General features: G+C 39.1%; 1 protein-coding gene across 1 annotated transcript in view; it reads left to right on the top strand.

Moving 5' to 3' along the window:
• The first annotated feature begins 1,527 nt into the window (after positions 1-1,527).
• The window catches only part of LARGE (like-glycosyltransferase), a 301,741-nt gene continuing 280,379 nt past the window's right edge, over positions 1,528-22,889 (top strand). The window contains exon 1 of the mRNA XM_009332983.1: positions 1,528-1,592. The gene's annotated coding sequence lies outside the window, so the exon portion shown is untranslated. The remainder of the gene's footprint in view (positions 1,593-22,889) is intronic.

Raw genomic sequence — 22,889 nt, 5'->3', positions numbered from 1 at the left:
GGAAGGGTGGCACGCCGCGGGGCGTGAACGCCTCGTCCCTCGGCGTGCCTGCTCCGGGAGGCAGCCTGCCCGAACGGGACCAGCCAGCCGGCTCGGGGCGAAGCTGGAGTTTCGCTGGGACGCTGAGGTGGGGAGGGTGGTTTCCCCGTCCCCCTCCAGCCTCCCCAGCAAGCCTTCAGCCCAGGAAGCTCTCCTTTGGGCAGGCTTCTGCTATTGCCTCCTATCCGAGAATTGTGTCATTTAGATCATTAATCCCTGTTCACCGGGGGGGAAGATAGCAACTTGCGGCCTCTGTGGAGGTGACATGAAGTTTGACAATGCCTTATGTAACACTTTTTGGAGAGATTTCTAGCTCTTCCGCTGTGCCCAGTTTTGTTTTTAGAAAGCAAGTGGTTCCTCTTCTTTGTAGAGCATCAGACAAGCGATCTTCATTTGTGTTTTCACCTGAGTACAATGTCTTATGCTCTGTTCGACTTGGAACGGGGGTACTGCTAGACAGCAAATAAAGCCTACTTTTTTCCAACATGCCTTTTTTTAACTGAAGATTAGCCTGAGGAGGCTTCTGAACAGTTGTTACAAGGTCTTACCTTTTTGTGTATGTATTGTACTTGTTTTTTATAGCACTCTTAAAATTACTACAGGAAACATTTTCACAGCACTGATTGTCATTTATGTATTCTGGAAGGTATGGATGCCAGGATGGAAATGACAATGAATCGAATGTTTTTTAAACGTTCTTAGCTTTTTTTAATACAATTTCAGTGCTAGAAGGAACGGGAAACACCGGGCTAAACAAAGTGCTGTGTTAAAACCAGACCTGGCAATTGCCAGCAGGTCAGCACATTTTATTTAATGAAATCTTCTGGATACAGATTAATTTTCTTTGTACAACATTTATTTTTTTACTTGTTCAGAAATAGAAACAGTGGGAAATTAGATAAATGGATTGAAGGGTTGCCTAGTTTCCCTGCAGTTTCTGTAAGTGGCTATGTCTTCTACTAAAAAAAAAAAAAAAAGGCTAGCTTCACACAGAAAGACAGGGTAGTGATTTGCCACATATTCTTTAGACTCCTACTGCAAAGGTACACTAGGGGGACTAGTTTGGGTTATTTTTTTTTCCCCATTCAGTGGTGAAAATGCACAAACTATTGTAATAAGATCTGTGAAATGAAGGCTTTTTTCCTCACCTTATAGAGCTCCATTATTATACTGTAAGCTTAGGGGAAAAATCACACGTATGAACTCAGGCAATGAGTTCAGGGCAGGGGGAATCTTCTAACAAAGTCATTCTGCTCCCTGCTGCAAATGGAGATCGGTTATCAGAGGTTAGTTTACTTATAAGAACAAAACAAGTTAACAAAAAAACCCCCCGAACGTCCTCACTGTGTTGCAGTTTTTTAAAATAGAGAAATGACCAAGGTGGAACAGGTATCCCTAGGCTTCTTGAAAACTGCAAATTGCTGATAAGTATTCCAAGTTTGAAATGTGAAATTCTTATTGCTTAGGTGTCTTGTGACGGCCCTTGATCAGCAAGGCTGCAAGTCATGTAGAAGCCGCAGTAACTGCAGAGTCTCTGATGGATAATTGGATTGGTAGGTTGTTTTTGATTTTTTTTTTTGTCTTTTAATTGCCCGCTGTGGTAGCAGGTTCCTTTTCTCCATCCTGTTGATGTTTAATTCTCACAATTTTTGATTTATGTTGTGTGTTGCATCTTTCCTGTTCAAAGTACATACCCCCTTCTCAGTTGCTGGTAAGGAAAGCGTAGCTTAGAGGTATTTGGATGACAGTATGTAGCAAGATTTTTTTTTTTTTAATATCTGAAATACACATGACAACTTTTTTCTCCTCTGTTTAGATGACATAAAAAGATTATAAGTTTTCTTAGGTCTGCAGAATTATGCACTGGTTTTCTTTGAAGGAGCACTGAAAATAGTACTACTACTATGTTGAATTCCCTGTGCCAGCTATTCAGTCTACAGGAATTCCAAAGTACAGTCCTCAGAAAGCCAAGTGCAGAGCAGCGGTGAATGACTGCATGTCTGTTGGCAGCATGAAGATCTGTCAGAGGCTTGATCTGAAATTTCAGTGTGTAGGACTTAATATTAGCAAAAGTAGTATTCCTTCTGAATGAATTATTTTAGAAAACTGGTAAAACCAGGCATCTCCCATGCGCACTTAAATTGCTGAACTGAAATGTTCTTAAATATAATGATTTTGAAGGAACAGTCCTCCAAACTATTACTTGTGTGACTATTTCTTGCTCAAATGTGTGTTTTTTGTTTTTACCTATAGTAAACGATCAGTTGTCAATAGACTCCTACTGGAATACTCTCCTCTTTCATGCTCTTTCTGATTTCTTTTTTGTATGTGTACATTTATAAGAGCAATCTTCAAAAACCAAACATACACAAACCCAACAAAACCCAAACCATTTTGCCTGCTGTTTATAAACTGTTTATAAAGGCTAATAATGGGAAAATTCGTAACCTGACTACAAAGACTTTGCACTATATGCTAAACTTGATCTACATGCAAATTGGTATCAATGATGATGGGAGTGCTTGTCTAGATCCAGAACAGCATTCTTTTTTTTTTTTTTCTTTTTTTTTCTGGCTTGTTCATGAAAGCCTATGTTAATGAGCTCTTGCCAGCTTTGATTGAAGACCTTTCATCGTCTGCATTAGAAAATTTAAAAAAGTAACCATTTTAAGGATATGAGATTTCCGGTGTATCTATTTTTCTTATAACCTATGTGTGCTGATAACATTAAGACAAAGATTTGTGTGAGAAGAGGGCATAATGGCCAGTGCAAGTTTACAGTTGGTTATTCTTCATGAGTTTGTCTCCATTCTCTCCAGAGTTAGCTGTATTGGTTATTTGCCTAATTCTGTGGCTAAAGAACTTTCTGAAAAGTAGTTTTGTCGAAGGAAACATACACACATGAGCACATGCACTACTTTTGCTCTGTTAGTTGTCTGGGTTTGGCTCATCTTTCTTTTTGTAGTGAATGCTAACTTTAAAAAATAATCAGTGTTTGTTATCCCACACTTTGCATAATTTAAGAGCTGGAGAGTCAGAACTACCATCAAGGAAGGTAGTTTTACTTTTCCTTTTTTTGTTTTTTCATTGGATCACTAATTTTCCTTGTGGTGCACCCACCTGAAGATAAGTGTTAAGAAATGAGCTTTGGACATTGTAGGGATTCATGACTGGTGTCATTTGGCTCAGTATGTGAAGGTCTATCCTGTGTCTTGTCAAAGCTTGTTCAATGCATGGCTGTAGAAGGGGAGTAGCAGATACAAACTCTATTTTATATGGAAGTTGGTGGCTCAAAAATGAAGGAGAAAATTGCTAGAAAGGATTATCCTGGCCTTGGTACTGACTTTGAAGCAAAACTGCCAAGGCTGGAATGCTTAAGTGCCATCTGTGTCAGAATTAGAAGCAAACTGTGTAAATTAGTTGCATTACCTGTTTTAATCTGCAGATCAGACCAGGTCTGATTGAACAATGCTTACAGTAGTATCCGCATCACTGTTTCTGGGATATAGCTACTATTTCTACAACAATGGAGTTAACTGGGTAGAAGCTACACTTAAAATTGTCAAGAATAACCCCAGCAATATCTATCCGATGTTATAGCAGAAAGCCAGATCTAGTTGCATAAGCCTGATGATGGAGGAAGCTGGAAATCTCAGACGGTGCAGGCAGAATGCAGTCTTCCTCACTAACCACATAAGATAGGTATGCTTGAAAATAATAAAAAGAAATAGATGACTTTTTAAGGATAGAGTTCCCGGTCCTTATGCCTCCAATCTCTTGACCAGTGTTACGAGGAGATAGATGCCACCACCACTCTACTCTTCTCCCATGCATTTTTGAGTATTGATGACTCATTTCTGTTACTCCATGCCTATACCAATTTTCTGTCCTCAGGGAATGGTCGCACATGTTGACCCAGACCCTGTGCATGCTGCCTGAGGGGCAGCTAGTCAAGGGTCACATCAATTAACAGTGGCTGGCCTTACTGTTTACCCAGGTATCTGTGAACATGATAGAAATCGTAACAATTTTTGATCTGCTGTTGTTTTGCAAAACTACAAGTAGCAGTGCTAACACCAGAACCATAACTTTCTTAAATCAGAAGGACAACACCCGTATCAGTTAAAACCTGCTTTCACATTCTGGCACACTTTTACAAGAAAACTTATGTTCAGCAAAAAAAAAATCTTTTTAAGCACCACCCTGCTTCCTTCACCAGAAATTTTCTGCTGCTTAAAACTTCCAGGGAAGTTGAGTTGTTGCTTTCAGTTGCAGCTTTCAATAGTTCCTCTGCAGTTTATCCCAGAATGTAATATTTACATGCAAAATGCTACTGTTTCAGTTGTATCATTAGCTTTTGGATTTTATCTCCTGGTAGGTATTTGACAGCTAAGACTTAGGACTAGGAGAAAACTAGAAAACTATGTTATTGAGCAATCTTCATTGAAATACAGAGAAGAAGAATTAAGGACTTTGGTTTTGGGGGGAAGAAGAGGAGAGAAAGGGCAGAGAAGTGAAGGAAAGGAATTGTGGAATTTTATTTTATTTTTTTTTTAAGATGAAACTCTGTGTTCTTACAATTTCCAGATGGACTTTTGTACCTGTTTAGGGACTTGGGAATGAATTTGTCTATTTGGAGAAAAGAATGCTTCTCATCCTGGAATAAAAAGTGTTATTGAATGGTGAAATGAGGGGAGCAAGAAGAATTGTGAACTGTTCAAATGAGATGAAGTTTCCAGCTGATATTCAGGCTTTTCAACCCAGCTCCTCCTGGCGAGGCTTCACTTTCCTCCTCTCTCTGACTCCCCTGCTGTGCCCCTGAACCTCAGTCACCTCAGTACTAAATTCCCTTGGTGATTGTTTTCCTTTCTGTCTTCAGTTAATGCTGCAGCTAATCAATACTGCAAATGGAATTTTATGCTCAGAAATTACTGGACTTCAATGTATGAATCTGCTTAATTCAATATTTTTCAGGCTGAAGGTACTAGAAAGGTGGATAGAAATAAGAAATGAAAACCAATCATTTTAGCATTATTAAATCCCCAAATATATGTTCCTTAGATCATGTTGTTCTTAAGAATATTAGCTTTCATTTGTTTTCTAACAGAAGGGAGTCCTAGGCTTCCTGTTTTTTATAGAAAATGAACTAACATTAACTCTGAGGCTCTGCAAGCAGCAGTTAAATTCTGTATTTCTGTAGTCTCATCTTTTTTCAATCCTAAGACTGGTTCTAGAGTGTGACTCAGATTTAAACACAGGGAGGTTATCATTCATGTAAGACAAGTCTTCTAAGATAAAATATTGGCTGGCGTACTTGAGAATTCTTAAATAAGATAAAGATGGTTCCTACTGCTTTAAAAGGGTACAATTGTGTGTATTTTTGGATTCTTCAATGTTGAGTGTACCGTGCAATTAGACGCTGTTTTAACAAAGTAGAGAATTGAAGCCTTGAAGAATGAGGTCCCTGTAAAGGTGGACATTTTTTGTTGTTATTATTGGAATATTTTATAACTTATGTCCTTGATCTTGGTCTTCCAGAGCTCTTTAATATCAACTACATTTATAAGAACTCTGTTCCTCTTCAGTGACTCTTCCAAGTAGTTGAAGTCAGCAGGTGATGATGTCATAAACAATTTTTAGTATTAGGAAAGTTGCATGTTGACATTAACTTCCACAAAGCAAAAAATGATCAGTTTAAAGAAATGGTAAAAGCTTTTGGTTTGGGATGTCTTCCTTCATTGAGATTTATGTTGACAAAATGCAGCATGCTACAAATGGAGAAAGAATGGAAAAAAATCGGTACCGATATTGAGTCCACTGAGGATGGGACCCGCTAGTGGCTGAAACAAACCATTTGGTGATGGGCAGGAAAGGGAGGCTTTTGTACCTGATGTTGTTGATTTTATACCAAGTTTTTCAGACTACTATCCAGAGTGCAACCAAACCAATAATTTGGTCTATACTATTACCTCAGAGAGCAACGATAAAATGTACAAGCTGAGAACGTTTGAGATGCAGCTGTATTCAACTCGTTGTCCAGCAATTGTCTTGCAGTTTAGATGACTTTAAGAAAGAAGCAATGCATGAGAATAAATTCACATCCTTCCGTAGTTGCTCTCAGACCTCAGGTGTGAAGAGGAGAGTATACAACAGTGGCTTAAGTTACTACATTTCCTTCCAAACATTGCAGTCTGCCTCCGTTTTCTCTGGTTCTCACTGTAATGCTAGTGCAGCTTCAAGGTTGCTAGATTAAAATAGCGGCTTCTAGCAAACTTCTGGGGTCATTCAAACTCACATTGTTTAGATTAGCAATGCAGATCCTTCATCATTGGAACACCTCCTTTCAATATGAAGGCATTCCTTTGGGAGTGATTCCTCTGTGACCAAAATGAGATCGCTTTCCAGCTGCTTTGGACAGCGGAGAACCATGCACAGTACTGCCTTGCAATGTGGTTATCAATCTTGGAATTTACATCTCTGGTGTTGGTACCCAGAGCCTTGCCCCTTGCTTTTGCATGCCCCACTGGGGCAGTTGGACATAAAATCTCAACTTATTCATACTGCCAGTGGCCACTGCTCTCACACCAGTGCTCATACCTGGCACCTGAGGTATATCAAACTCCATCATATACTGGAAACGTCTGAAATACTGTTCAGTAAGCTTAGATCTTGATTTATATTACAGTCGCAATGTGAATAACTGTGCACAGTTGGTGAATGGGCTGAGAAGAAAGATGTTCCTAACATTTTTTCTTCATCAAAATGAGCAAAAATAGTAATATTGTGCCACTAGTATGTAAGGAATTGAAATTGATGACAGTATTTTTCATATGCAGAATAGCTTTGCCAGTTCTCTAGTCTTAGGCACGTTGTGGAAATAAATCCATAGGTTCTTGAATGCTTTACAGAGCAGGTTAGAGTGAGGAAAATGATGCTGTAGAAAGATAAACTGATGCACTGCAGGTGAAGTGATTTGAGCAAAGTTTCCCAAGTGGTTAGTCAAAAAGCAAAGAGCAGAATTCTGGTTTCCTGAAAGAGTCACTGTCCTGTGCTTTAAGCATGTGAAAACACCACTGTCTTTAGCAAGAACTATTGCTTAATATAGTTGTGCCTTAGAAGATAAAACCAAGTCCCTGATGATACTCGGCGTATAAGAATTATTTTTACGTAAATATACAGAATATATGTGCATCTTAAAACAAACAAACAAATTTAATTGACAACTGGATAAATGACAAAATAAACCCATCATAGTAGAATTTAGATACTCTTTGATGATTTAGAGGCAATGCTGTGACCAAAGGAAGAAAGGAATGTGTTTTACTTCTCAAAAATAGAAAAGAGTACAACATTTAGAGGAGAGGGAAATAGGAGAATGCTCAAAGGAGTAAATAAATATATCTTGGTCTTTAAAGGTTGTAGGTTACTCTTCTTTAAATAGATGGAGTTTTATCTATGGCCAGGTGGTGCTAACAACCTGGAGAGGGAAACTGGCACAGGCCACTGCCACTTAGCAGAAGTCACCATAAATGAACATTAAGGAGACCAGAGTCTCCACTGAATTATTGACACATGCTAACTGGGTTAAAAATGCAGCACTTTTGTTGATTACATCATTTTATATCAGTTTTGATGAGCGATAAGCAGGGGCAGGCACAGCATCTGTCTGAATAGAAGGCTACTGCCATGTTTGTATGACATGTATCCCACTGCGCTGCTGGGCGAATTTGTTAAGGGTGAAGGGGTGGAGAGAAATGAAGAAGAGAGAGAGAGAGAGAAACAGCGCTGAGGTAAATCCATATTCAACGGGTGTCTGAAGGTGGGGTAGTGTGATACAGAACAAATTTTTCAGATGTCCTTTTTGTCTTAAAGCTCTTCAGATTTTTCATAGGTGAGGTTCTTCCCTTTCTGTTCTCAGACTAAAAAATACCGTATTATACATCAGTAATAAAGATTTCTGGACCTGCAGTTAGTATCAAGAATTCTCTGAAATAATTAATTTTGCAGCATATTTTATTTTCTGTGTTTGGGTTTTGTTCCTCAGTTTCATTTGTCCTGCAGTTGGACATTCGTATATGGAGAAAGGCCCGAGTTTGATTTCTTTAAATTTTTTTTCTTCTTCTTTCTTTTCCTTTTTTCCTAGGCTTTCATATTTTAAGTTGCTACATATGAAGGCAATATGATTTGGGAAAGCATCTTGACTTTTCTGGTTGAAATAGTGGAATAGAAAGCAGTTATTTATTCATGTTACTAAAATGCCTAGAGGCCTTGGTTGAGAGAGGGCTCCCTTCACGCTGTGTGACGCACAAATACACAGACTCCGTGTGTACCTTAGAGGTACTTTGTGGAAAAGGAAGGCTGGTATAAAACAGCAGTATAAACACTGGTGCGTGGCTGGAAGTTTTCTGACACCGCACTGCTTTCAGAGAATCACAGAATGGTTGAGGTTGGAAGGGACCTCTGGAGGTCATCTGGTCCACCCCCCTTGCTCAAGCAGGGCCACCTAGAGCAGGTTCTCCAAGACTATGTCCAGCTGGCTTTTGAATATCTCCAAAGATATTCTGTATCATTGAATATCTCCACAACCTCTCTGGGCAACCTGTGCCGTTGCTCAGTCACCCTCACAGTAAAAAAGTGTTTCCTGATTCAGGTTCAGAGGGAACCTCCTGTGTTTCGGTTTGTGCCCATTGCCTCTTGTCCTGTCACTGAACACCACTGAGAAGGATCTGGCTCCATGTTCTTTACACCCTCCCTTTAGATACTTATTTTTTACATTCCTCACCGGTTTCAGCTCCAGGTGGGTTCTGGCTTTCCTGACTGCATTTCTGCACGCTCAGGCAGCGTCTCTATATTCCTCCCAGGGTACCTGTCCCTGCTTCCACCTTTTGTATACTTTCTTTTTGTGTTTGAGTTTTGCCGGGATCTCCTTGTTCATCCATGTAGGCCTCCTGGCATTTTTGCCTGACTTCCTGCTCGCTGGGATGAAAGGTTCTTGAGCTTGGACGAGGTGATCCTTGAGTATCAATCAGCTTTCTTGGACTCCTCTTCCCTCCAGGGCCCTATCCCATGGGACTCTTTCAAGCTGATCCCTGAAGAGACCAAAGTCTGCTATCCTGAAGTCCAGGGCTGTGATTTTGTTTTTTGCCCTGCTCCCTCCTCTCAGGATCCTGAATGCCACCATGGTCACTGCAACTTAAGGCTGCCTTGACCTTCATGTCCCCAAGGAGCCCTTCCTTGTTTGTAAGTATAAGGTCCAGCACAGCACCTCTCATTATTGGCTCCTCTATCACTTGGGTCAGGAATTGGTCATCAGTGTTCTCTGGGAATGCCCTGGATTGCTTATCCCTGGCTGTGTTGTCCTTCCCGTAGATACCAGGGTGATTTAAGTCCGCCATGAGGGCCAGGGCCTGTGAATGTGAGGTTGCTTCTACCTGTCTGCCTCATCCACTTGTTCTTCCTGGTCAGGTGGCCTGTAGCATATGCCCACTACAATGTCACCCATACTGGTCTGCTCTTTAATCCTTACCCATAAGCTCTCAGTTAGCTCATTGTCCGTGCCCAGGCAAAGCTCCATGCATTCCAGCTGCTCTCTCATATAAAGGGTGACTCCACCTCCTTGTCTTTCCGACATGTCCTTTCTAAAAAGCTTGTATCCCTCCATTGCATCACCATAGTCATGCAAGCCATCCCATCATGTCTCGTCATCCCAACAAGATCATAGCCATGAAACTGCATACAGATCTCTAATTCCTTGTGTTTATTATCTTCGTGTTTATTCATGCAAAAAAAAAAATTCCACAAATGATGGAAGCAATTCAGATAAAAGCACTGTTTATGCCAATATAACTGTGACTACTGTGGCAGCTTCTGCTAGCCAAGTTATGTCAAATCAACAGTCACTCTTCACACCATCAACCAACATAGCTGGGGTGTCAGAAATTCCCAAAGCAAGAAACCATTCCTGCCCAAAAGAGCTTACAAAATACAGAAGTAGGAGTGTGCCGAAGTGTTTGAAAACTGATTGCTTGTACTTTCCTTTTTTAAATTTTTTTTTTATATTGTACGTTTAATCTCAATCATTTGTCATTTGAGTAATACTGGCTTATTTATTGATGGGTTTGTTTGTTAAAATGTCTTTGGAAAAAAAATGTGTATTCCTGTGTTGTGATCTACTGGAAGCAGCAACATGGGACAGTTCTGAAAAAAATCACTATAGTTCTGGGACACAACTGGTTTTCTCTGTCAGGTTACATTGCTTTTTAATTGATGTGGTATTTTAAGTACATTTTTATATTTGTCTTGAAAGTGCTGAAATAAAATCTTACAATAGTATATAACACCGATTTTTTTGGACTAACCAAACAGAAACCTTTAGCAGGATGGAGACAGATCCCACTGCACCAGCCATGTGACTGTAATTTATGAAGGTGAAATGCATCTAACATGGCAGGAACTGAGTCATCCATCACAGATAGCAAGAAATCCAAGTTCCCTTGTGTTTTTGTGTCTTTTTCTTTACCTGTATTCACTATGCATATCTGAGTTTGTGATACAACTTTTTTGATCACCAAGAACTCGTTCTATTTTGGTCTGTTTTGAGTCAGGTACAGCTATTGTTTTTAGGACTTTGTATCTTTGATTAATCAGAGCAAAATGGAATTTCTGGTGAAGTTTTAGTGGATTGAGCACTGGTATTCTAGCAGGTGAGAGATAACATTATTAAGAGTGAGAAGCATTGTCAGGAGCTGTTTGTAATGCCGACTTCAATCTTTGTAGTGAGATACCACTCTCTAATTGTTCAGGTTGTCTCAGGTCCATTTTCGAATCCTCTCTGCTTTTGGCCAAGGAGATTGTTAGATGATAACCCTCTAATGTTTTCGTTAGATATTCCTGTCAAATGTCGACCTGGCAGCCAACTTCAATGCTTTTTTTGCTGACCGGAACTCTTATCTAGAGTTGACTGTGGTAACCCAGTGCAAATTCCGACTAGTAACCAAGCCTGCTAAACTAGGCTGAACAATGGGAGGACATGAAACCTGTGTTCCTTGCTTTTAACTAGCTTCTATTCCTTTCTCTACCAAGTTCAAGTCCCTAATTTTTCAAGGCCTTACTGAAAACCCCAGTGGGAGTGTTTCTGCCAGGTTCACAGGGCTTCAAGCTGGGCCCTTAATGAGCTGAACATTAAATACCGAAGTGAAAAACTTTGCCGTTCTTGCTTTACTTTTCCTATGAGCTGTCTCACTGAAATCAGTGCTGCTAATAATGGAGTGAGTGAGGTACTAACCAATATAGATGAGGAGCTGTAGGAGTCCTGCTCTTTGAGATTGGCTCTCCATCTATCAGATACCAGTGTTTGCTGTGGTGGAATACTGGCAAGCATACAGTCATGCTTCTGGATGGCATGGAGTTCTCAGTAGCGATCCCAGCATTGATCTATGTTAGTAGTATTAGACACCCCAAATGAACGTGAATGTAGCAGATAATGCTTCGTGATCAATGTTTTTGCATAAGTCTTTCCTGTTAGCTGTGGCTAAAGAGCCACAAAGCACCCTAAAAAAAGAAAATGGAATTCAGCAGGGCATGTAATGGACAAACTTAAAAAAATTACAGCTTTTTATCTAGCATCTTGACTGTGTTGGGCATATATGCCTTTGGAAATGCAGTAATGGGAACTGCAAAGGAAAAACACTTTATTCTCAGTAAGGTTATAAAAGCTTTTCTTATGGTGGTATAGAACAAAAAAATTCTGCAGTCTTAATTTAAGAAAAGCAACAGGAATTTCAGTTGGAAAAGTATTAGTGTTGAAAGTAACCCAGCTATACCAGGATCTCTCAATATACAGTAATGTAGTATTCCTTTGCTGTTCTAGTACTGCAGAACCTGTTTTGATGTGTCACTAAGATGGGAATGAAACCACAGTGTACAAAACTGAAGTATCAGCCAGCCATCCGTCCATTTTGCTACCAAATTCTGCATCCTCTTCTCTTGTTTTCTTTCACTGAAACAATGGCTCTTTTATATCTTGGCACGCTAATATTTGCAAAGTGTTTTTGAAAGATGAAATGCACCAGAAAGGTGCTAAGTATTCTTGCTTTCATTTAGAACTAATTTTCATTCAAGATGTTCTTGTCATGGCTTATACTTGGTGTGAAAACTGGAGGGGATGCTGTGATTTTAAGAATTTTGGGCTTTCTTGTTTTGCTGGCAGAACACAAATATAGATATGAGAGGTTTTGCTCTAATTCTGTGGCTCAGGAGTAGCTTTTTGATGCAGATGAGGATCTGTATTCTAGAAGCTGCTTTGCTAATGGCTGGCATAGAAGTATATCTGAGATTACTTGTCATTTCTAGAATGCGGATTGGGATGTGGTCAGTGCATTTAATTCATCTGTCTAAGCATCGCTGAATGTCCGAGGTGCTGTCATACTTGTAGGGTTTTTTCTTTCCTCTCCCTGTATCTAACAGGTAGACTGAAGTTTCGGATTCTTAGATATTTATTTCTTTAAAAACACTGAATATTCAAATAAAGGAGAGATTCTTTACCCAGGCTTGGCACAGTTAGTCCAAAAATTTCTTACCATTGTTAAACTATGGATGGGAGCAAGAAGTTCTGCAAGAACCTAATTAAAACAGTGATACGTCTAACTGTCTGTCCCCTGTTTATATATAATAAACCAAAAATTAATGGATGCTCTGGATCTATTAGGAAGAACTTCCTTTGAGGTGAAGATAAGAATGGATTGTTACATAGTCAAAATTCTCATCTTTAAAGTCATTAACTCCTATGAAATTATTTAGAATAAATGGTGATCTGTAGACAACTTCTAAGGTTCCTAGTTCTTGACTGACTAGGAAATGCAGACTCATATGTTATTTTTCCATCTGCATGTGCGTCTGTAAAACATTCAGGTGTTCACAAACTGAAACCACTGATTTGAAATAAAGCGTAAACTGATACAGGTCTACTTTCTGTAAATACAACTTAGGAAATTATATTAGGCATATTGCAGAGCTATTGAGGCTTGCTCCAACTATATAGGAATGTAATGGCATGACACCAGTTGACTTGAATTTTGGAACAGGACTTGAATACATAAGCTCCAAGAACTGTTTTCTTTGGCTCTGAGTGGTATTCATTACCTCTTAAGTTTTGCCTTCAGTAGTTGTCTTTATTCAAGTGCATATTTACTTACCATAAGAAGTGATGGCTTACTTCACAGGACAAATGAAAGACTTAGATGGTATTATATCTCCATGTGTCTTTTCAGTATTGTGGGAAATTTCATGTCATAAGAAGCACATTTCCCCCTGTACAAATGTGAAATTGTGTTGTAAATGAAATCTCTTAATTACTGCTCAGCTTTGCTAAGCTTTTTACTTGAGTCAGCAACTGCCTTGCTGAAAAGTACCATAATTTTGAAGCAGAAATTTAGGACTGAAGATTTTAAACCAATTTCTTTCTTCCTCATCATTAAGAGAATAGTGGTTTAGCAGTCAGGAAGAAGAGCATTCTGGTTTTATAAACAGTATTTAAGTTCTTGTATTAGTAGATTAGAACAGCATGTTCATGTTTCTCCTCCACCTCCTCACTGACTCTCTCACTTGTGGTTTTGTTTCTAGTTTTTGGACCCCACCTTCCACTTTGGAGCTGCAAAACTAATCAAGTTTTGATCCACATTTTGGATCAAATGTGTGTATGTGTCTCTGGGAAAGAAGGGTTGCCTTGAGACAAAAAGTTTGTGGTTGATGACTGCAAAAAAAAAAAAGTTGACGGCAAGCTAGGTGTTTGGGGATTTTTTTTTATTTATGCATGGAAGTGTATTCTGAAAAGTGTTCTTCAAAATTGAGAAGTGTGTGTGTGTCTGTAGTGATGTCTGTAACTTCAACAGAGGTGAGGTGGCATGATGACCTGTGTAAGATTTGTGGGCTACTTGGTCAAATCTTTTAATTGTCTGCTTAGGGTTGCACAGAGCATCAATTTCTGATTTTATCTGGAGCCCAGGTTAAAATCCTAATTTGTACTATGTATAAATTGAGCAGTTTTCCTTAAACAATTTTCCTTAACTATAGTCTTCATTTTGAGTTAGGCTGTGAGATGTTTACACACTGTAGAAAGTAATGAATGTTCTGAATATTGTCAGTGAAAACTGGTGGTGTTATTTGAGACTGATTACTCCTTTGTTGCATCCCCAAATGTGTGGTGACTGCTGATTGCTATACTTGACCCGTTTCCTCTATGCTTCAGCTATATTTCCCTGTTTTAGCCACTTGTTTTCCTTAATCGTACCTTTGGATTGTGTGAGTACCTTGCAACAGGCATAGTTTCTTCGTTAGGTATTTGCACCATGGTTATCACAGCAAAACCATGGGTCTTTGGTGGTGCCTGGCAACCACAGTCCATAATTCCCAGTATAGTGCTCAATAATTAAAGCATTACACAGTTGGACAAGACTGGCAGGACTCATTAAAAACACACTCTTATCCTAAGGTTACTGAATGTACCTTTAAAGCATACCTTAGATTCTCTCTTAACAAGTGAGAGGGTTTTTCTACTTGCCATTCATAACTACAGGGGACTCTAGTCTTCAGATAGCACTGGTAATAATAGCTACAATATTAAAACAAAGATGGAGGTACTAAAAGCAAAGAGAGAGGATGGAAAAACCATTCTGTAATCCTGTGGGATAATGGTCTTAAGCCACATGTCCTTGTGATTTATGCACTTGTTTTTATTTGTCCTCTTTGACAGGAAGCTTTGTGAAGAGATTTGATAATAGCCTGTTCAGTATGATTGTAGTTTCTTGTATTGATGTAATAAAACAAATAATTTTGGACCATTTATGGGTTTAGTCATTCTTGCTGTATGCATTTTACCTCTGATTTCATCTTCAATAGCTTAGATGGAGCTAGATAAAGACTTTCTGCTCACTTAGTTCTGTCCCATGGTGATACTACGTAGAAATATCTTCCATTTTGTAAGTAAGAAAGATACGCATGTACCTGCAGTGTATATATGTCGTTGGCATATGTGAATATAGGTTGGTAGAATTTGCAACTTTGTGTACTTTCAACAAATATTGCAACCAGTAAAGACCTATATTAAGATAAACAATCTAAAGCAAAGGAAAAAATTGGAAAAATAGAATTTATTTCTTTAACTTGCAAACTTTACCGCAGCCTAAGTTTTACAGTAGTAAATGTTGCAGTGATAGAACCTATAAAGAATGGATGTGAGTTTCAGATCTTAGACAGCTAACTTATTCCAAGAGCTAGGCACTTAAGTAGCTGAAGAGAGCATATGTGGAAGAAAGGTAACATGCTGGAGCCGGGAACTAAGAGATTAAGCCATTGCCGTTTGCTGTTTTTGAGGTGGAAATCTATCTGAGAGGAATTTTTATGGAAAGGAATTTCTTCTGGAAAGAAATACAAATAGTGCTTTTACCTTGCTGCTTCTGTGACTGTGCATCTTCTCACTACATTAAAATGTTACCTTTGTTTTTTAACCATAACCTTGTAATGAAAAAAGTTGTTCTAGAGCGAGTCTTTTATGTCCTCTAAACTGAGTTGGCTTCCCTGCTGTGACTTCAATAATGCATCATTTCATAAGTTCAGAGGATTTAATGCGTTTCGGGTGAATTTGTGTGTTGCTGTTAGATGGTGAAAAGGAAAATAGCTATAACGGATTGGATGCAAAGCTGCTTCCCCAGCTTCTTTTCCATCCCACCCACTAACATGCAGAAGCATCTGTCTCTCATCTCCTCTTTGCCTGGTGCGATGTGTGAGTGCATTTTGACAAACATTTTATGAACAGAGATCTTTGGAAAACCTATGAGATGGAATAACAGTGGTGAGAAATGCAAGTAGTTCTGTCTTACTAGATAGCTACTTGTGCAATAGAGGGTGATGCTATAGCAAATAAAAATATTTCTATAGTAAATGTTATCCCAGCAAATGAACCGGTCTTTTCTAGCTCTAGTGAAATACAGCATCTCTAAATTTTTAACAGTTACTTACAACTTAATAAAAATGCAGGGGATTTTGGCCTGTATTCTTCATAGAAGTTAGAAGATGCTTTTCTTTTTGTAAGGTTTCATGAATATATATTCTATCTTTTGAGTTATCTGAATGCTGTGTAAAAGAGGAAGTTTTTCAGTTAAGACACTTTCAAGATTATGATCATGTTGTGACAACTCAAATGGCGTTATTTTTAAAATTTCAGACTTTGTATATTTGCAGATAGGAATTATGACTGAAATCTTTTCCATATCTGGAGGAAAGATTGGTGGTGTGCAGAAATTCATAGTAACTTAGAGTAGTTTTCCAAGTATGCCTGATACATGTATTGCTTCACTTCTTGGAACGTGTGTATGTGGTGCTTCCACATGGGAGGATAAAAGGGGTTTGAACCCCTACATTTTATTTTGTTGTGTGAACTTGCTGCAATGATTTTACTTGTTACTTTCTCCACTGGCGTAAGGAGTTTTTTAGGTAACGTTTATGATTGGAAAGAATGAAGTAGTGTGCTCTGAAAACACCCCCAAATCTTTTATAAGTAACGCTACAATATATAGCATAGATGAAGCCTTAAATGATTTTGCTAACATCATGCAATTGGAGGATTGTACTCATTTGAAATGGCTCTAATAGCTGTCTGTGTCTGGTAAGGAACTGGCAAAAAGGAGAGCCAAGCAGTACTGGGGAATTCTGGAATAATATCCAAGACATAGCTAAGTTGGCCATTGGGTGCTTTGTTTATGCATGTGTTGATGTGAAATGTATTCCTGGCCTAATAGGGTAAACCAGTATGAATCCTTACTGGCTTCTTCTGTATCCACTTGGTTTGCCTATATCTGTCCAGATTTTCATATTTTCAGCAGCTCATAAGCAAAAAAGGTTGTAAAGCTGAACTGAGATGAGGATGCTGGGGATGTAGAAACTTTTATATAGGGTACGCGTATGTTCTGCAAGTTGCATGCTGCTGGCTTCAGAAGGGTTTTTTGAGCATGGAAAATAGTAAAATAGTAAGAGAATGGCAGCCATGTAAAACCAAATGCTTTTTTTTGTTCCTTGATGAGTGTCCTTTTGCATTTATATACTAGAAGTATGTATGTTTTAAATCAACTCTTTGCTTGTTTGTACTGTTATAATGCACTTTGAGGTTGGAAAGAAGTGCTACATAAATTCAATCACACTTAAAACCAATCAAACAAAAGAAGTTGATAGCTATAAAACTCATCCTTTGTCAGGTACCTGGTAGATCTGTTTAGTGTGAGAACTGTGTTAACTTCTTGGGAAGGTTCTCTCTGCACCAGAACCCCCCATTCAGTCTGTTTCAATCTCAACAGGCAGTAGAATTTCTAGCCACACAAATCCAGTGGAACCAAAAGGGGTCCACACAGATAGCTGAGATACTCAAAGCCCAAGCATTTCATGTGACTGGCTAGGAGATCTGACTATCAAGTTTAAAGGACTTCATTTACAAATCTGTCCAAACCCCTGGTAACAATAAAATGACTCTCCCTTGCTTCACTGACAGGCTTGCAAGGTTCTTTAGTGTACAGGTGACTCCTGGTAAGAAGAAACCTTGCCATCCTACCAAAGCCTGGGGATAACATTTTGTGGACTTCTCTAAAATGCTGTAGTAGTGGTTTGGTTTAATTGACTTCATACTTCTACTTTAAAAAAAAAAAAAAAATTGTCTGAAGGTTTGACCACATTAATGTGATTAATGTGATTAAACTTTGGTTCTTTGAGGGGAAGAGGTTGGTAGGCTTCCTCGTTGATTTGTAATTTTTATTTTTTGCAAATGCACTTCTTTACTATTGTGTCTATGTAAGATGCTTTTTGTTTTTATTAGTTTATTTTGATACATTTTTTGCATTCAGTGTTATTCAGATTGATCCACTTCTGTTTTTCTGCTTCTTACAAATGTAATATTGAAACTGACTGTTGTCCAGAGTATATTTGCTTTTGTATTGTCCATCCTTCAAAATGTTAGCCTGACAGTAAATTGTGCAGTGTTTTGTTTTCCCCCTAGGGGTAGTTGCAGAGATTAGCAGGACAATGAAATAGTAGGGAAAAGCATCTGGAAGGCAAGACTTTCCAGATGGATATCCTGTTGAGATATAATCGGGGTTGTGCTTGGTACTTTTTGTTTTGTTTTTCAAGAGAGTAGGGTGCAAAAATTTTGCTCTTAATTTCTTAGTCTTTTCATTTTTATTTTTTCATAATGAGATGTTTACTAATGCCAGAGGAGTTAATCTGATAATCTAGCCTGATGGAACCAGGCTGTAGAATTCCAGCAGCTATTCCTGGCTCCAGGAATTAAAAGTCCATAAATAATGGTTAAGCTATATCTAATGCTGAGTTTTTCAATCTTTATTTTTAAGATTTTGAGTCATGAAGAAGGTACCACATTTCATCGTTTGACCCACTGGTTGTTTTGTCTTGTATTGTCAATTGTGTTTCCTGGTTTCTTCCCCAGGTATTTCTGTAGGAAGCCAATTGATCAGTATGGACTAAAAGCACAGACCATTCAGAAAATAGGGTGCAAAAGTGTCCAGCTGACCTTGAGAAAATGTTTAAAGAGCATGAATTAAAAGAAAAATTATGGGAGCTCAAAAGACTGGATAGCTATTCCTATACTGAGGTTAGTAGTAGCAAATCTTGAATGGCACAAACGATCACAGTTTTTCAAAGAAGCTTAAGAATATGGTAGCACATTTTATTAGTAGCTCTCTGAATACAGTAGGTCAGTTGGCATAAGAAAAGACTTCACATTTCTCAACAAAACAAAAGATAACTATATCAAACAGATGTTCAAAGAATGGGAGCCAGCTAAAAGTTTCAGATTAACTTCTCTAGTGAGATTAAAAACTATACACTACTTGGAATTCTTCTTTCCCCCCCCGCACTTCTAAAATTCCTTGTTGCTTTTTGGCTGGCCCAAGATTTAGTATTACCAGTAAAAGAAATTCATTGTCTTCCCACAAGATGACTTATAATTGAAGTAAAAGCATAGGTGATGTTTCAATAAGAGTTCTTAAAAATCTCTTTATTGAGATTTAAACTAACCTGTCCTATCTTGGGAAATAAGCAAATTCTTTTTCCCTGTAAGGTTAACCCATTTCTTCTCTAACCCAAGCAATAACCTGATATTTTTCTGAACAAAGTAAAAATCAATAACTGAACTCGGACAATCTGCTCCCTTGATAACTGCAGAGTCTACTGTTACTTTCCTGCATTGACAGCATTAAGCTGCAATACAGGTCCTTTTCTGGTTATAACAGAAGATCATTTATAATTTCAAATGAGTTTTCAGGGAGATTTTATGATAATTGGTCACTTCGGTTATATGGTTGCCTGAATGATTTTTATAGGAGCATGAGATAAATGAGGGAAGAGGAGAAAAAAAGGAAGACTACAAGACTGGCTAGATCCCAAAGCATCTCAGACTTAAGTGTTCTGTTTTTGGGGTAGGCATCTGACTAGAGCCACCCCCAGCTGACATCTGTGGAGTGTGTGATCAGCTTTCAGCTATCCCTGAAACTCACTACTGAAGCACGGTTCTCAGTCAGCATCAATCTCAGAAGATCAGTACTCATCTGTTACCCTCAAGAGATTTAGTAGTAAGTAAAACTGCATTAAGGCACATTTCTGTGGAATTCTTTTCAGATCCACTGACACCATTAACTGCTTCCTAGCACTGTTAAAAACTTTAAAATATAGAGGATTAAAAAAACCCACAAGTTCCTCCTTGAGCTTTTCATGGAGTGGTCTATTATGCAAGTCTTTTCCCTGTCCATCCTCCCAGCACACACATGATTTTTGGTAGCATTTGGGAGTCTTCTCTTAACAAGCTGTGTGAGTGTTTCCTAGGAATGGCAGCAGATGATACCCTCTAACGGAGATTTTTTTTTTCCAAAACTGATCTCCTTCTGATCTAAACAGTTGCACTGTTCATGTTAAAAAAAAAAATTGTATTTAGTTCCGTCTGCATGCAAATGGAAAACATTGAGCTGGGTTTTGTTTTGTGTTTAAAACTTTAAAGGGCTGACAAAGGACTAAGTTTGTTTCAGAAACGGAATAACTCCTGGATCAAGCCAAAAATACTTTTTGGCATATCTTTTATATATTGTGTGCTAGAGCCATTCCATGCCTTGCCTCTGTCATGAGAGATGGTACACTAGCTTACAGAACAAGGATTACTTTGCACCTTCTCTATTAAATTTGCAAACACAAACGAGGGGGTTGGGGGGGAGATTAGTTGCTTCATCTTAAAAGAAATTTAGATTGTCAGTGGCTGTAAATTACTGCTTTTTTCTTTTTTTTTTCTTTTTTCATCGTTTAACCTGATGTAGGCTTAAAAATATTTACTTAGTCCAGACTTGTGAATTCAAGAACAGACTGCTGCATTAGCATGTTTGGCCATGTTCTGCTTTCTCTGCCAAGAATTGTTTTTCTAGCTATTAATTGGAGCTGTCGCTGTGCATGCTGAAGTAATAGTGATTTTTACATGCAGAACCAGCATACCAATCAGTAATTAGCCACAAGTTCAAAGTTCTGCTCCCTAGTGTATTGGTAAAGGTTCATGACTAAAGTACTGCCTTCATCTCATGGACTCTATTTCCATTTCAAGTTGATATTAGAAGTGGGAGATGATTCATTACTATAAGTTCCCTTGCAAGTGGATATTAGACCCAAGTTAATAAGCACCATACCTTAAAGGAAAGTGGTCTGCTGGGGTGACAGCTGGCCTGGACATTGAGTGTGTAAATATTCCTTGTGTTCCTGAGTGGAAACTTCTGGAGGATTCTTGAAAAACACAAAAGAAAGGATATGTTTAGTTAATTGTGCATTTTTCAACTATTGATAATATAAATTTCATGAAGTTGATACCTGGTGCTGTGAAATTGTAGACTGAGTAAATTTTATGATTCTGCTTGGATGACTGAAGTGGTGTCCTCTTAGACAAGCTATCCTTACTAATGTACTCAAAACACTGGGACTGCTGCAGGGGAAAAGCAACAGTTTGCACCTGTATTTATGCCCAGAGGAAATCCGAGGACAAAGCGAAGTGGTTACTGACTTCTTACACTTTAGATTAAATTATTTTAAAATCATGGCCAGACTGCCTTTTTGATGATTTCAGGATTGTTAAAACCTCAGCTCCATCTGTCAAGACTGATAAGTATCAGTGCATGTCCAGAAAGAGAAAGATAACGGCACCCTTAGACACACTTGACCACTGCTGGTGTAGAAGTGCAGATCTGTAAAAGAAATACTAAGATTTTATGAATGCAGTATGAGTGGAAATGCATGTGAGTGTAAGCACGAGACAAAAGAGCCGAACAAAGCAAAACAGTTAAAGGCGTGGCCTGTATTGACAACGAAGAACACCATTCCCAGGACAGCATTCCCAGCAGTAAAATTGAGGAATGTGGTTTTTAAGACCAAAAGACCTGTGCTTTGATAAAGCCAACGCACAGACAGCTTGTCAGCAGAAGACCCTCCATCCTAGCATAAAGAAGGTGGAAAAAGGCTTTGACATACCATGTATACCATTCCTCTTCCTGTTAGGTCACAAGGAAAACAGACATATATTCCAGGTGAGGAAAAAAAAAAAACAGGCAGTGGGTAGCAATTGGCCTAAGATTTTTGGAAATTGAATTTAGCAAGACTTTGAGACTGAGAACAACCTCATAACAGCTGGTGAAGCCTAAGTGGTGTGAAAGAGTCTGTCTGAAAGCTGGCTTGTCAGTGAAGAGGAACCCCAGAGACATGGTATGGACTCGGCAGCTATGATCTCTTGTCTCCTCTGTGCAGACTACTTGGGCACATATATCTGTCCAACTTACCAGATGTCTGCTGGAAATACAATACAGCAGAGAGGAAACAGTCTAGGAGGTTCCTGGAGTGTGTGGAAGACAACTTCCTGACACAGCTGGTGAGTGAGCCAACTAGGGAAGGTGCCCCGCTGGACCTGTTGTTTGTGAACAGAGGAGGACTTGTGGGTGAAGTGATGGTTGGAGGCTGTCTTGGGCATAGCAAGTTTTTGATTCTTGAAGGGGGTCAGCAGGACTGCTACCTTGGACTTCCAGAAGGCAGACTTTGGCCTGTTTAGGAGCCTGGTTCAGAGAGTCCCTTGGGAGGCAGTCCTGAAAGGCAAAGGAGTCCGGGAAGGCTGGACATTGTTCAAGAAGGACATCTTAAAGGCACAGGAGCAGGCTGTCCCCATGTGCCAAAAAATGAGCCAGTGGGTGAGAAGGCCGGCCTGGCTGAACAGAGAGCTTTGGCTGGAACTCAGGAAAGAAAAGAGAGTTTATGACCTTTGGAAGAAGGGCCAGGCCACTCAGGAGGACTACAAGGATGTTGTGAGGTTATGCAGGGAGAAAATTAGAAGGGCCAAAGCCCAACTAGAACTTAGTCTGGCTACTGCTGTAAAAAACTATAAAAAATATTTCTATGACTACATTAGCAAAAAAAGGAGGGCTATGGAGAATTTCCATCCTTTATCAGATGCGGAGGAAACATAGTGCCAAAGGATGAGGAAAAGTCTAAGGTACTTAGTGCCTTCTTTGCCTCAGTCTTTAATAGTAAGACCAGTTGTTCTCAGGGTACCCAGCTCCCTGAGCTGGAAGACAGGGATTGGAAGCAGAATGAAGCCCCCATAATCCAAGGGGAAATGGTTAGCGACGTGCTACACCACATAGACACACGCAAGTCTATGGGGCCGGGTGGGATCCACCCAAGGGTACTGAGGGAGCTGGCAGAAGTGCTCACCAAGCCACTTTCAATCCTTTATCAGCAGTCCTGGCTAACCGGGGAGGTCCCAGTTGACTGGAGGTTAG

Source organism: Pygoscelis adeliae, unplaced genomic scaffold (assembly GCF_000699105.1).
Source record: "Pygoscelis adeliae isolate BGI_AS28 unplaced genomic scaffold, ASM69910v1 Scaffold38, whole genome shotgun sequence".
Lineage (NCBI taxonomy): Eukaryota > Metazoa > Chordata > Aves > Sphenisciformes > Spheniscidae > Pygoscelis > Pygoscelis adeliae.
This window is presented reverse-complemented; position numbering and strand designations above follow the sequence as displayed.